Consider the following 14268-nt stretch of genomic DNA (forward strand, 5'->3'; position numbering starts at 1 on the left):
CCACAGTATTGCATCCGATGAAGTGAGCTGTAGCTCACGAAAGCTTATGCTCAAATAAATCTCTAAGGTGCCACAAGTACTCCATTTCTTTTTGTTAAAAAAATATTAGTTAGAAGTTAAAAACAAATCACTTTAACATTCATTCAGCACCCCTGAAAATACCCCATCACTGGAACATGGGAAAGTTATTGTATGGCTCTTAAATAATAAATCGGAACTAAAAATTCTTACCCCAGTGAGTAAATAACAGAGGAGTAGTTCCACTGAATTAATAAAGTGTTTGCAGGATCAGGGTCATAGACAACATCTTTTTCAAGTAGTTTGTGCTGTCACTGTAAGGTCCCCAAATACCTAAACCTGGAGTCATTTTTTTAAAAAAATATGTAATGTGTACTGAACATTTTTTCATGACTAAACAATTATCCAAAAAGATATAAATACAACAGATATTAGAAGTTATCAGTTACATAAAATGAAGATTATATAAATAATATTTTCCAAAACAAAAATAAGAAAACAATTTAATACCAATGTAAGATATCAGGGGAGATGATATACTGAATATTACAAAATAGAGGTGTCTTGTTGCTTTCAGTAACACAGGAAGCTGATTAATAGGGTATGTTTGACAATTAGGCCTAAACAAGCATGCACATGTATTTGAGATCATGCCCATGGGCTGTCCCACTGGTTTCGATGGGACAACTCAAATACAAAGTTAAGCAGGTGCCAAAAAGTGTTTGCAGGAGTGCGGTCTTTTTGCAAAATAAAAATAAATGACTCAGTTCAGTCAGAAAACAGTGAAGAGAGGACTTGGAATATAATAAGAATAAAAATATAAATGGAAAGATAATGAATGTCTCACTGTAATCTTCGTGAATAGCATTGTTTGAGAAGTTTATGCATAATATCTTTCCTCATTATAGTTCATAGTTGTTTGAAGTCATCTCAAGCTTCTAAATTGAGTATCATTCCATCTAGGAAAATATTCCTCAAATGAAGCAATTTCGCTTATGTATAAAAACTAATCTGGCAAAGTTGCTGGGGAAAAAATCTGCCAAACTCAAAACAGATTGTGTTTAGTGCGCAGTATGGCCACAGCTGCTCAAGTCCTTGTGTGCATTAGAAATACTCTTTATTGAGCTAAACTCACACAGTACAGTACATTTTGGTCAGTTAGATTAATTGATATTTTAATTTTGTTACTTGCTAAGTATACAGCCCCATTCATTTGCATATAATGTCAGCATCCCCCCAAAATAATTTATTATATCAACCGAGTTTGCAACCCCTCCTGTCCAATTATTTATTATGGAAAGAATTTGCCTCTATGGGTCTGTCTACACTGCCGTAGATACCCGCAGCTGGCCTGCTCATGGGGCTCTGGTGGTGGGGCTGTTCAATGCAGTGCTTACAGCCCACTTGTACAAGACCATGTGTAACCAGTGATGCCACTACGAAACAATAAATACGAAAAATATCGAACGTGTCTTTCAAAATCTGTTTAATCTTATCTGACAGCATTACAGGACAGAGTAAGGGTTGCATGGATGCCTTAACAACCTATGTCTTCCCTTTCACATACTTGGATTTATTTTAAATGAAGTCTTAACTCTGAATTTCCCTGGGTTTATAATGCATGATTCTGGGAAAATGCAACATCCTTGTAATCTTTTTATTATTATTATTACTATTATTATTATTAAATCACTGATACATCCTTTCAGCCTTAACTTAATGGAGTTTTTTGCCTGGGAACTTCTAGGAGAAACATGTCGGTAATGGACCAGTTTGTGCTTTTTTGATCTGCAAGCAGAGAGGGTCCCCTTCCCCAGGCAAAAACATGACTTGACTTCCTCTGTAGCAGTCTCTTTCACTTCCCTGGAAACCTGAGGAAGCCTTTTTGTGGGTACAGGGGTCTGTGCTGAGTGGGGGGGCGGGGGGTGGCCGGCATGCAGAGGGAGGACTGAGCAGGTACTGCCCAGCAATAGTATGGACAATATTTTAATAAGATGGTTATTTCATTTGAAGTTTTAATTAACATCTAAGCCTTGTCTTTTAAGCATACGGTATCTTCAAAAGCTTATCAGACGAGCAGAAGTGAAGCAAGTAAGCAGACACAGTAAGATTAAAACCATTGCTAACAAATAATAAAAACAAAGGCCGGAAGAATTCAAAAGAAGAATTCATTTGCTTCCATTATAGTCCTATTTAGGTGGGGAGGGAATCCTAATTGAGATTTTGTGCTGTTTTTTCAGCGGGACCCTATTAAAAATGAAACATGACTTATTCCCTAGAAATGTACAACTGCAATAAGAACTGCATGAACAAAAATATAGCAGCTTATGTAATCATCATATCCTTTACTGGCTTTCCCATGGCTCTACCCAAAACTAAACCTGCATCTTTATTCTGCAGGTGCTAATTTGAGGGCATCGTCTTTTAAGAAAAATTTAGTATCTATGAAAATGGCTGTAAGACGGATGTGTATTAATTATAAGGTGCCGTGTTGTGCATTAGTGTAGCAATAATTGTTTATCAAGAATTAGCTGCCAAGCATTTGATGCCATGCTGATGATTTGGTGTGTTCAAAAAGATTCGGAAGCCAGCTGAAGTACGGAAGAGGTAGAATAATTTATAGGATTTTTTTGAAGCAAGTAGAACAGAGTAAGAACACTGACCCTGCATTTATTCATGTCTGAGACCTTTAGATTCTTCCCTGAATAAATTACATTTTGATCTACAAACTTTTCATCCACTGTTTACTGGAATGACTGAGCCAAACATAAAAAATACACCTGAAGGATACAGAATAAATATCGTGGCAGCTCCCTGACAACTTGTACTACACTTATTCATTCTTTCCACTGCTGCTACATAAACACATCTAGTAAGGCAAATAGCTAGTATGCATCCAGTTGCTTTTCCTTTATCTGCCTAAACTTTCATTGACTTGTTGACCAGTGCAATACTTTTCAAGAAATGTATGAAATATATATGACACAAAGCTTCACTGAACCACTATAAGGAAATTCAGTGTCCCATTCCAAGTGAATACTTACATATATTTCATGATTCTTGCAATACATTTGCCAAAATTGAAAGCTCAAATTCATTATCTATTGACGGGGAAACAGTTGGTGCTAAAATTATCTGAATTATATTCTGGATTCAGAGCCACATGTGTAGCCAGCTACAATTGCCTTAGTGAGAATTCCACACACATAAGGGATTTTGATGAGAATTCTGTACCCATAACCGAAATCACAATATGGACTCAAGTCTAATTTTTTATGATTATTTTACAGAACTCACAAGCATGCTAGGCATCTTGCAGAACAAATGAACAGCATGCTGTCCCTGACCCCAAAAGCTTGCAATCTAAACCTTCTATTCCTGCAGTGAGCAACACCCGGAGGGGCACCTGTGCCCAGACAGTGCTCACTGTAGGAACGGGACTAAACTTTACACAGTGCAATGAATGGGCAACGAAAGAGAGCATTGTGGTTCCAAGGGGAGAGACAGCAGACACAGTAACAAGTTTATGTAATTGCTCAGCAAAGTCTTGTGTGGTGGAATTTTTTTAAAAAGTATAGTTTAAAAAAAAATAGTGTAGCACAGGGAAGACAACTGTTTTGGCTGACTCGTTTCTGGTGGGTGTAACAGCAGAGGTAGGTCAGAAGGTAGGATTTGAATGCGGGAAGGGTGGTAGGTTGGAGACGGAGGACTTTGCTGCATGGGAAGTTGCATGACGAAGAAGTACAGAAACAATTACTGGAAAAAGGGGATTGTGTGGCCAGATTTTCCAAAAAGCTTGGGTCAATTTTTCAATGGCTCAGCCACTCACAAATGGGGAAAGATTTTTCGGAAGTGCTCAGCACCTGGCAGCTCTCCCCTGGTGACACTTACGGACAGATTTTCAAAAGAGCCCCGTACCCAATATGCTGAGCTTTTCTGAAAAGCTGGCCCACACCGCACTGTGGCTGGCTTCCCTAACTGACCTGAGTGGGTGTGGGCCAATGAGATGAAAGACTCGGTCAGATACATCGGTGAGGCAGAGTTATTCAGAGACTTGAAGGCAAGGGCAAGAAGCTTGAGTATGGTGCAATGAAGCAAAGGTGACAGGTGGAAAGATTCAAAGAAGGGGTGACTGGGTCTGGTTGATGAGCAAGGAAGATGATGTTAGTGTGTGTGTGTGTGTGCGTATTTTTTTTTGAGGGAAGATGTGTGTGTTTAAGGGGGGCCAGAGAAAAGGAAGCTTCAACAGTCAGGGGAGGAGACATTGAGGGCCTGGGTGACAAGTTTTCATGCCTGGACAGAGAGAAAAGTTCAGACCTTAAAAATGTTGTGAAGGAAGGAGCATCAGCATTTGGACGCAGCTGAGATGTCAGGGATGGAGAAGAGGGAGGAGAGACAGATGATGCTTTGGTTATAAGCCTGCATGACAGGAAGAACTGTGGTGTTGTGGTGACAGACAGGAGAATGACGAGGAATATGGAGCAATTTGTGTCCACGTTAGGACTATGATTTAATGTTTAATTTATTTAAGATACAGTCCTGGTGATGGAGTTAGCTGTGCCTCCGCCCTCTTTTCAGCCTCTCAGAGTGTAGACACGTCAGGTCTTGCCCAGACGTGTCTTGGGGTGGGAAACTCTTAAATTAGCACCCAGGTGCACTATCGACTGCTTTTAACCCTGCAGGACTGACTGGATGTTAGGCACCTGCATTTCTTCCCTTTGGTGATCAGTGATATTGTGACCAAAAACCTTCCTAAAATAAAATGCTTTATTTAGCAGTTGGAGCAAAGTTTTGGGGAAAAGGGGATTTTAAAACACAAGCAGCCTACTGTATTTAGTCTCACCTAACGATGTGCTTTACAACAAGCTAACTTAGATAGGGTTTCTTCTTAAGTGGAGTTACACTTGTAGAGGTGGATTAGCACAAGGCCCAGGGAGATGACAGCAAGGTTTGGGATGGTGCAGACCTTGGCCACTGATCTGAGGGTCCCTAGGATGAAACCCGGAATAGTGGGCATGTCTGGGTTCCCCTACCAGCCACTGGGAAGGATTGAATTGAACTGATAGCTTTGAATTGGATGACTGCTGGGAACAAAACCCGGTCAACCAATCCAGTGAGACTTTGATGTCCCGGAATGGGAAAACGATAGTGACCTGGCTGGAAGGCTAGGCCACACGGAGGGAGCATCCTGACTCACAAAGAGGAAGCACTGTGACTCCTGGACCATGAGAGGGGCTGCAGCATGAATGAAAGACGGAAGGGGATATTAGACTGGGCAGAGCTAATTCCCAGATGCAGCCCCAAGAAGGTGCCTCAGTGGTGAGTAGGACTCCATTACAGTCTCTCTGCAGAGACAGCATTATCCCTAGCTTTTGTTAAGAAATCTTGCAGGAGCATATGGAAATGGCAAGCTAAATGGTACAGAATTCATATGAGAATGTATTGTTCTCTCTCTTTAAAACTCTACAATTCATTTTCTGTCTGGGGTCCTCAATAGGAATTTGTTGCTCGTTAGGAAGAAAAGATTTGCTAGAGGACCTGGAGTGCTTGAGTCCACAGCTTCACTTTATCTGTGAGTCATTTAGAACTACAAAGAAGAAAGCTTACATTTTGCATCAGGAGTGACCCAGGTATTACCCACTAAGTTTTTCACTGCTGGACGCATAGAAATGGCATGACCAAGTTTATCCCTCTTCTGTAAACGGTAAACCCTCAAGCAGTAGTGTGAACAGAAGAAGGCATCATCCATTTTAGCAGGTTAGCCATATTTCTACGAAGACTGATCAAATCTTCCATGGCCAGCCAAAGAGAATCATTTCTTGAGACAATAATTCTAAATAATTATGATTTACAGCTCTGGGATCAATATGAACCAAAACATGCTTTTAAAAAAAAATTAAGGGAAACATTTTCTATAGGAACCAAACACCTTAAACGTGGCAGGAAAGGCTGCTGATTGCTTTAACAATAGATGTCTCTTTTTTTATAAGTAGCAAAAGTTATTCTAAGTTTAGAAGGAGTAGGAGTCTTAACCAACGCTGCGTGAGCTTGAGCTTCAACAAGGTTTTGTCTGTCAGAGAGAAGGGGTGTCACAGAAATGAAGGTAGGAGGAAGACATTAGGTAGCAGATAAAAAAGTGCTCTTACTTCTGATCTGCACAAAAATCTTGTTCTCCCCAAGGAATCTGAATTCAAAACGCTGGATATAAATAGATCTCTCAGCAACTTGCAGAACTGATAGTTCAAGGGTCTGAACTCTGGGGGACAGATGAACAGAGACCCAGTGGTCTCTTCACAGTACTATTATCTCAGTCATATTTTTAAGCCAATAAATAACGTGAAATGATAAGTTTTAAAACACCGAATGGAGAAGTGGGAGAAATTCCAGCGGCTTAATCTATGGAAGGCAAGAGACATTTAGGCCTGAATTTTTCAAAACCGTCTTCAATATTGTGGGCAGAATTAAGTTGGCCCCAGAACCGTACCCATTTTGAAACCTAAGTATCTAACTGCACCTGGATACTACATTTAATTTTGAAATGAAATTTTCTACCTTAATATTGAAGGTGGGGTTGTGGCCCAACTAAATATCAGGATCTCAGTCCACCTTCCAATATTGTTGCAGTTTTGCACACACAGTTTAATACAAATGGAATTAATTGTGTCCACAGTTATACCTATAGACTTTGGTATAAAATGTGAGGATGTGATAGAGTAGTAATCTCTTCAATGGGCTTCTCTTCGCTAGAGGTATTTTACCTCTAATTAACTCATTGAAAATTAACTCGAGGTAGCTAACACTTTTGTAAAGGCAAGTCTGGATGCTCCCCAAATATTTGCTCCAGACTAAAAACAGTTGTAATAGGGCTGTCAAAGAATTAAAAAAATTAATCACGATTAATCTCAGATTAAAAGAATAGTCATGATTAATCGCAATTTCAATCACACTGTTAAACAGTAATAGAATACCATTTATTTAAATATTTTTGAATGTTTTCTACATTTTCAAATATATTGATTTCAGTTACAACACAGAATACAAAGAATACCGTGCTCACTTTATATTATTTTTATTATAAATATTTGCACTGTAAGAAAGATAAAAGAAAAAGTATTTTTCAATTCACCTCATACAAGTATTGTAGAGCAATCTCTTTATCGTGAAAGTGCAACTTACAAATGTAGGTTGTTGTTTTTTACATAACTGCACTCAAAAGTAAAACAATATAAAACTTTAGAGCCTACAAGTCCACTCAGTCCTATCTTTTCTTCAGCCAATTGCTAAGACAAACAAGTTTGTTTACATTTACGGGAGATAATGGTGTCCGCTTCTTATTTACAATGTCACTTGAAAGTGAGAACAGGCATTCGTATGGCACTACTGTGGCTGTCATTGCAAGGTATTTATGTGCCAGATATGCTAAACATTCATATGCCCCTTCATGCTTCAGCCACCATTCCAGAGGACATGTTTCCACGCTGATGACACTCATTAAAAAATCATGTGTTAATGAAATTTGTGAATGAACTACTTGGGGAAGAATTATATGTCTCCTGGTCTGTGTTACCCGCATTCTTCCATGCTGATGATGGGTTCTGTTCGATGACAATCACTGCATAGCAGTGCAGACTGATGCTTGGGTGGGAGGGATAGCTCAGTGGTTTGAGCACTGGCCTGCTAAACCCAGGGTTGTGACTTCAATCCTTGAGGGGGCCATTTCGGAATCTAGGGCAAAAAAAAATAATAATAATTGGGGATTGGTCCTGCTTTGAGCAGGGGGTTGGACTAGATGATCTCCTGAGGTCCCTTCCAACCCTGATATTCTATGTTCATTTTCATCATCTGAGTCAGATGCCACCAGCAGAAGGTTGTTTTTCTTTTTTGGTGGTTCGGGTTCTGTAGTTTCCAAATCAGAGTGTTGCTTTTTAAAGACTTCTGACAGCATGTTCCACACCTTGTTGCTCTCAGATTTTGGAAAGCACTTCAGATTCTTAAACCTTGGGTTGAGTGCTGTAGCTATCTTTAGAAAGCTCACATTGGTACCTCCTTTGCGTTTTCACAAATCTGCAGCGACAGTGTTCTTAAATCAAACAACATGTGCTGAGTCATCATCTGAGACTGCTATCACATGAAATAAATGGCAGAACGCGAGTAAAACCACAGAGCAGGAGACATACAGTTCTCCCCCCAAGGAGTTCAGTCACAAACCTGCAGGGCTCAAGTCCTGTTTCTAGCCTTTCCAAATCCTACCTGTTGGCACTGATAGATTGTGCTTTTGAAGAGCTAATGTGGCTGAGACAGTGGCTTTACTGAAAAGCAGGTGCTGAACCCTACCCAATGTGGAGTTCCATCTGGTTGAAATATCTTGTGCATCGTTTTCTGTCCATTTGTAGCTTGTGGTATTCCTAGCTCTGTACTGTTAGCTGGACTGTGTTTGAAATGGCCCACAAGTTTTCTACATTTTGCCAGCGTATTTTCCAAACCGCCATCACTGAGCGCTACTGTGAGGGATTGCTGCAGACTGTGCGTGATGCCGGCCGTGTTCAAAAGGCAAACCACTGTCTGCTGCTATCATTTTACATGCACGGTCAGTACTAACTGTTGTTACCTTTTCCTGAATATTCCATTCTTCTGCAACATCCAAGAAACGCTCTGCATATGCTTCAGCATAATGTCTCTCTTCAGTATGTGTTATCATTAAAGCAAACGATTGCAGTGTCCATGCAGCTTCAATCAGGGGTGTCGTGACTCCAAGATAGCTGTGATTGCTCAAGGATGTCCAGTGATCACCAGTCACAGCAACAGCGAGTGCATTTTACAGAAGCTCCAGCTTTGTAATCTGCTCATTATTATATAGGTCATGTATTCCTGATGAAATGGTTCCTCGGGACGGCAAGGTGTGTGACTGATTGGAAGATGCAATTTGAACAACATTTTTCAGCCCTCTGTTGTTTACAGTGTTGAGTGGTCTGCAGTCCATAGCTATCCACTTTCAGTAGCACTGGTTAAACTGTTGTACTTTGTTTGATCCATGGGCTTGTAGCAATCCTGAAACTCTGTAAGAGTACTCTGTCTCGACTGGTGGGATTCATTTGCTGTTGCGGGGTTATCTGGAGCACAAGAACTGGAGGAGAAAGCATGTTTAGCACCTAGGTGGTATTGCAGATTTGAAGTACTTCGACGGTATTGGAACTCAGCCTTGCAATAGCTAAAGATAACCATCTTTTTATCCAGAGAACCATCCGGACATTTTTTAAAAATAAACTTCCTATTCAAAAGACCTAAACTTTTACTGCTTTGCTCCATTAACTTCTTCTGATATTTAATCACTTCATATCATGAGAACACAGCTCTGTGCCAATGTCCGCCAAGTGAGGAGAGGCTGAGGGAACTGGGATTGTTTAGTCTGTGGAAGAGAAGAATGAGGGGGGATTTGATAGCTGCTTTCAACTACCTGAGAGGTGGTTCCAGAGAGGATGGTTCTAGACTATTCTCAGTGGTAGAAGAGGACAGGGCAAGGAGTAATGGTCTCAAGTTGCAGTGGGGGAGGTTTAGGTTGGATATTAGGAAAAACTTTTTCACTAGGAGGGTGGTGAAACACTGGAATGCATTGCCTAGGGAGGTGGTGGAATCTCCTTCCTTAGAAGTTTTTAAGGTCAGGCTTGACAAAGCCCTGGCTGGGATGATTTAATTGGGGATGGGTCCTGCTTTTGAGCAGGGGGTTGGACTAGATGACCTCCTGAGGTCCCTTCCAACCCTGATATTCTATGATTCTAAGTGATGAAGTACAGTAAGTGAAAAGGGTGAAAATAGAGAGGTGCGGTTAATATTTGTTTTAAAAAAGCGTTAATTTTGCATTAATCACTTGGGTTAACTGCGATTGACGTCCCTAAAAAAATAATTCTACTTTTGTAAGTTGCCCTTTCACAATAAAGAGATTGCACTACACTACTTGTATGAGGTGAACTGAAAAAATATGATTTCTTTTGTTTAGCTTTTGGACAGTGAAAATATTTTGAATAAAAATAATATAAAATGAGCACTGTACAATTTGTATTCTGTGTTGTAACTGAAATCAATGTATTTGAAAATGTAGAAAAACAAGCAAAAACATTTATAATAAATTTAAATTGGTATTCTATTATTAACTGTGATTAATTGTTATTTTTTAAAATCTAGTTAATTTGTTTTGCGTTTATCGCTTGACTTAACTGCAATTAATTGACAACCCTAATTTGTAATTATACATGGGCTTGGTAGTGCCACCAATAATTAAAGTTGCTTGACACTTCCCATTATAAGAAGCTGTTTTCAATGGCTTATAACTTTGCCAAACTTTAACTATTTGGGCTGAATTTTTACATGGCCGATGTCTTCCTCGAGCTGATTTTTTCCCCCTTTTTTTTAATTTATATCAGCCAAAATGGTTCATCTGTTTCCAAGAATGAGGCAAAGGAAAAATATATTGTTTTGCCCATGTTAAAATATTCTGATTATCTTTTCTTTGGGAAGCTCTGGAGCCCCCATGATTTGGAACCAGGACTTGAAATTTGGCAGGGGGTGGCCTTTGTGTCAGGTATATGCCTCTTGCCATTCCTATGAAAATCCAACCAAATACTGTGGCTAAGTGATAAGCCTTTGAAAAAATTCAGTGGGCACATGCTCACTAGAGGTTTCCTCAGTTTTAGAAGCTAAATTCCCTGAAGATTCTGTCTACACTGAGCACACTCCAATGACTCACAGCACGTAATCCCTGTGTGCCATACCTACCATCCCCTTACAGCTCCTGTGTGTGACCCCACTGAGCATGCGCCATCTCCACAGAGGAACTGAACATTATCCGTCCACACAGGGAACCTTAATTCTGGTATTTCCTAACTCTCAAGTGCTTGACTTTGCAACCTTAATAATGAAGGGTTTGGAGAGCAAGTGAGAGTGTAAGAGAGAGATTGTGATTTACCCTAAGAAAAATCACAAACCTTTGTAGCCTGGCACAAATATTTGGACTGCATTTTCACTTTCTTTCAAGAAAGAAGGTTCGTATCTCCAGTTAGCTAACACAAAGTAACCAGCATGAAGCAAAATCCCAGTGAAGACAAGGAGGCTTGCAGTTTTCACATAGTGTTAGCAGGTCAATTTAAAGATGAGGGAGGAGCCTAGGGTTTATCTTGACCTACTAACTCATGTTAAATCAACAGTTTGCCTTGTCTTCACTAGGATTTTACCTCAAGTGAAGAACACACTTCTTTTCCTAGTGAAGACAAGGCCTTACTGAGTGTCCATACTTGCCTTTACCCAGTGGTTAACGACCTTGAGTTAACTGACAATCAGCTAATGTGAGGTAAAAATAACTATGTAGACACATCCAGTGGGTGCAATTAAAAAGCCCAATTAATTGTGCCCACAATCGGAAGCAGGTTTTGAAAGTGTAAGCCATATGCTGTACTTTAGAATAAGACCAGAAAATTCAGCAGTTTTCCACTTTCTGCATCCGATGAAGTGAGCTGTGGCTCACAGAAGCTTATGCTCAAATAAATTGGTTAGTCTCTAAGGTGCCACAAGTCCTCCTGTTCTTTTTGCGAATACAGACTAACACGGCTGCTACTCTGAAACCAGCACTTTGACTGGTGCTCTCACACATACATTTTATGTTGTAAAGGAAAAACCCTTTCAACAAGTATCAAGATTAATGAGTCAAAGAACTGCATTCGCAAAGAAATAGGAGTATTTTCATTGACTGCAATTTACTTCTATAAATAAATCCATCTGTGCGTCTTTGCCCCTAAGAGCCTGCTTAAAATGAATCCCAAACTAAACTGAGTTACACAGGTGCCTCTCAATAGACAGCCCAGACAAAGGTGACAGTTACTGCCAGTTGTGATGACAAATTTTATTTTTAATAGTGAATGTGCATGGCCTATACATAGAATACAGATAACCAGGACAATAGAGTGGTTACATCTGTTCTTCTCTGACATAGACTCAGAGAAAGATAATCCAGGAAAGTAGCCTGACTGTTGTCGTCTGCATCATTTTGTGTAGCTATATCAGAGCACTGCATTAGCTATACCTCGAACTGCTCTGGGCTAGATGGTAAGGTTGCAACTAGAGCTGGTTGGAAATTTTTTTGTCAGAATGATTTTCCAATGAAAAATGTCTTTTTTTCGCAAAACCAAAATGGTCTGCATGAAAACATCAGTATTGCAAAAAAACTAACAAAAACGTTCTATTGGGAAAATCCAAGTGATGGCTCCCTGTCTACTGCCAGGAAGGCTCTTCTGGGCCGAAAGTGAAATTGACAAAAGCATTTCAAGGGGGCTGCCAAGGCTGAGCATCCTGACTCTGCCTTTCTGCCTCCCCCCGCCACCCCAATCTGGGGGCCAGAGGGGATGAGCACCCCAGTTCTCTGCCTCACTGGCTCCTGGAGCTGGGGGGAAGCAAAATGAGCACCCCCACTCTCTGCCTCTCCAGAAGCCCAGCTAAAGGCACTTGACAATTTCACTTAGTGAGTGAAATTGACAAGAGCCTTCCAGCTGGGCTTCTGGGAAGCTGAGAAATTCCATTTCAGTTCTCCTTTCCACTGAAAAATTTCATAGTTCAGGATGATTTTTTTTTTCAAAAATTCCACAGGAAGGGATTTCCATTTTTCAACAAGCTCTAGTTACAACTTGCCCTGAGTAAAGGGCAACGCGCAGCTTTGCCACCCCAGGAGTAGATCAACGGATGCATGTAGATTCACTGTTCCTCCCCGCTGCCTTTGGGAGAGAGTGGGAAATAAGTTACTTCACCTGTTTTCATGGAGCTGCTCACTCCTCCCTGTCACAAACGGAGGCGGAGCTCTATCCACTCCCCACCCACTCTCTTGTAGGAGGGAATATCAGGTAAGCAGCACCCACCTTTCCTCCCACAGCCAGAGTCAGAATCTGAGAAGAGAGGGGAGCAAAAGGTACTTGGACTTACTTCTGCAGACAGCCATGTAAGGGCTGTGACTACCTACCCCCCCAGTGAATAAATGCAAGTTCCATTTTCACTTGGCTTCCCCTCCACACACACACTTACCAGCTCTGGAACTACTTCCTCTCTCCCGGTGCTGCTAAGAGAGGCACACAAGCTTGACTTTAATGCAACACTCATGATAAACCCCAACTAAAAAGGCAACCCAGCTTTACGACTGTGTGGTCATGCTTTGCATCTGCACTGCTTTATGGGAGACCCATCTACATTCAGTACCTACCCTTTCTCTTTGAACTGCCATGGACTTAGGAGCACTGCTGTAAGCAGCATGCTAAAGTCCTCCTTGAACAGGGCATGGGTTGTGTTGTTTGACAGAGATCCCTCTAGCCAGTTAAGTCACATCACTGACAAGCTCTTAAGATGTTCTTATTCAAATGTGCTCAGTCAGCCTGGTCTCTAGGATACAAGGCTGCACTGACCAATATATGGGTTTATCTATAGAGATTTGGGGGAAGGAGCAGTTCCCAGGATAGCTAATGGATAACATCCCTGGATGCAGAAGAAAGAATCACAGCGGGCACATGGCAGTATTTGGGTATAGAGATAGATTAAGTGGTTTATTAATCTTCGTCCATCTATTTGCACTGGAGTCTAAAGTGGAAAGCAAAACATTTTAGCCTGAGCATTCATGCCAGTTGGCTATCTGAGCTCTTTACCAAGTAACTGAACCATACTTCTAATGACAGTACTTCTGCTATTAGACATGCTCATTTTATTCAGAATACTGACTCTTCTTGGAGTGAAAATTACAAGCAGCTGTGAAGCATATTCATCAGAATCTGTCTTCTATAGATAGCTGAAACCCCCTCATCCTTCCCTCTGTTCCACTGTAGATGACATTACTGTCTCTACAGTCTTATGAACATGTAGTAGAAACAAGTCTAAAAGTAGGTTATTCTTCATGCCCTGTAACCACTGTCATAACATATGTACTGCTAGAAGAATTGTATCTTTGCATCAGTTTGGGTGCTACTCAAAGCATACTTAACCTGTTTCATTTAGAAACCATGAGAATAAAGACAGGTTTCAGAGTAACAGCCGTGTTAGTCTGTATTCGCAAAAAGAAAAGGAGTACTTGTGGCACCTTAGAGACTAACCAATTTATTTGAGCATGAGCTTTCGTGAGCTACAGCTCACTTGAGCTGTAGCTCACGAAAGCTCATGCTCAAATAAATTGGTTAGTCTCTAAGGTGCCACAAGTACTCCTTTTCTTCATGAGAATAAAGTATAATAATG

General features: G+C 40.6%; 1 protein-coding gene and 1 pseudogene across 10 annotated transcripts in view; both read right to left on the bottom strand.

Annotated features, from left to right (window-relative positions):
• The window catches only part of PLCB1 (phospholipase C beta 1), a 653791-nt gene that overhangs the window by 318258 nt on the left and 321265 nt on the right, over window positions 1-14268 (bottom strand). The gene's annotated exons all lie outside the window — the stretch shown is intronic.
• LOC140908354 (E3 SUMO-protein ligase ZBED1-like) lies at window positions 7277-9324 on the bottom strand (annotated as a pseudogene).

Source organism: Lepidochelys kempii, chromosome 3 (assembly GCF_965140285.1).
Source record: "Lepidochelys kempii isolate rLepKem1 chromosome 3, rLepKem1.hap1, whole genome shotgun sequence".
Taxonomy (NCBI): Eukaryota; Metazoa; Chordata; order Testudines; family Cheloniidae; genus Lepidochelys; species Lepidochelys kempii.